General features: G+C 45.7%; 1 non-coding gene across 1 annotated transcript; it reads right to left on the bottom strand.

Moving 5' to 3' along the window:
- Window positions 1–1,080: 1,080 nt before the first annotated feature.
- LOC138393533 (small nucleolar RNA MBII-202) lies at window positions 1,081–1,134 on the bottom strand. The gene has a single exon (XR_011235212.1). It is a non-coding gene; the product is annotated as a small nucleolar RNA MBII-202 (small nucleolar RNA).

The raw sequence follows: 1,134 nt of genomic DNA, 5'->3' as shown, positions 1-1,134 counted from the left end.
AAAAATGGAGTTTACATGTCACAATAGACCCATAGAACGGGGTTGGCAGACAACTGAAATGAAGTACAAATGATGGCGTATGACAAGGCCTGTGTCACAGTCCCAGAGGAGTGGGGTGAGGCGTGACGGTGTGGCCAGGTCGATGGCCCAGTGAGACATGGAGAACGTTAGTGTCAATTGGTGGTTTTAGGATTTTCCAAGCTTGGGCAAGCCTCTATTGGGATGAACTTGCTCTCTCTGGGGAGGACAGATTCTCCGTGAGCTGGGTGCTGACTCCATGAGACGGGGTATATGAGGAAAAATGAAAGAAACATTGAGAATTGACAGCCCTGAAGAAAGCAATAATGAAATCCAACCTACAAATCCTCCGAAAATTTAAACTTGCCTTCCTAGGCCAGTACAGAGGCCAATGCATATTCAGACCCATCAAGGGTTTTCCTGATTTCTAAGTCCCTGAAAAGTCTCAATGGTGTTCCCAGCTCTGACAAATTTCTTTTCTTTTCTTTCCTTTTTTTTTTTTTTTGAGACAGTCTTGCTCTGTTGCCCGGGCTAGAGTGCCAGGGTGTCAGCCTAGCTCACAGCAACCTCAAACTCCTGGGCTCAAGCGATCCTTCTGCCTCAGCCTCCCGAGTAGCTGGGACTACAGGTACACGCCACCACGCCCAGCTAAGTTTTTCTATTTTTAGTAGAGACAACGTCTCACTCTTGCTCAGGCTGATCTCAAACTCCTGAGCTCAAGCAGTCCTCCCACCTCGACCTCCCAGAGTGCTGGGATTACAAGCATGAGTCACTGCACCCGGCCAACATACGTGTTATTTTTAAAAAACTCTCTTACACCTCAATTTTTATGGTTTGCAAATTCCCACCCCACTGTGACTTTTAATCACAGACATTCAATGGATAAAAGAATATAGGGTCTAATTCAGAAGATCAGGCTTTGTGATCTCGGCGAGTCATGGCTGTTTCCTTGCCTTCTGTCTCTCCTGACACACGGAGGATGGACTAGCTGATTGCTAAGGTCACTCCTAATGTGTGCTTTTACGGCTCTGTGATCACTGAAAGTGCTTTTTTTTTTTTTTTATTTGCTCAGTTATCAGATGGGAAAGGGTTCAAAATGTACTTTCATCAAAGCAG

The sequence above is a fragment of the Eulemur rufifrons genome, chromosome 11 (assembly GCF_041146395.1).
Source record: "Eulemur rufifrons isolate Redbay chromosome 11, OSU_ERuf_1, whole genome shotgun sequence".
Classification (NCBI taxonomy): Eukaryota; Metazoa; Chordata; class Mammalia; order Primates; family Lemuridae; genus Eulemur; species Eulemur rufifrons.
Note: the sequence above shows the minus strand (reverse complement) of the source record. Positions and strands in the feature narration are given on the sequence as shown.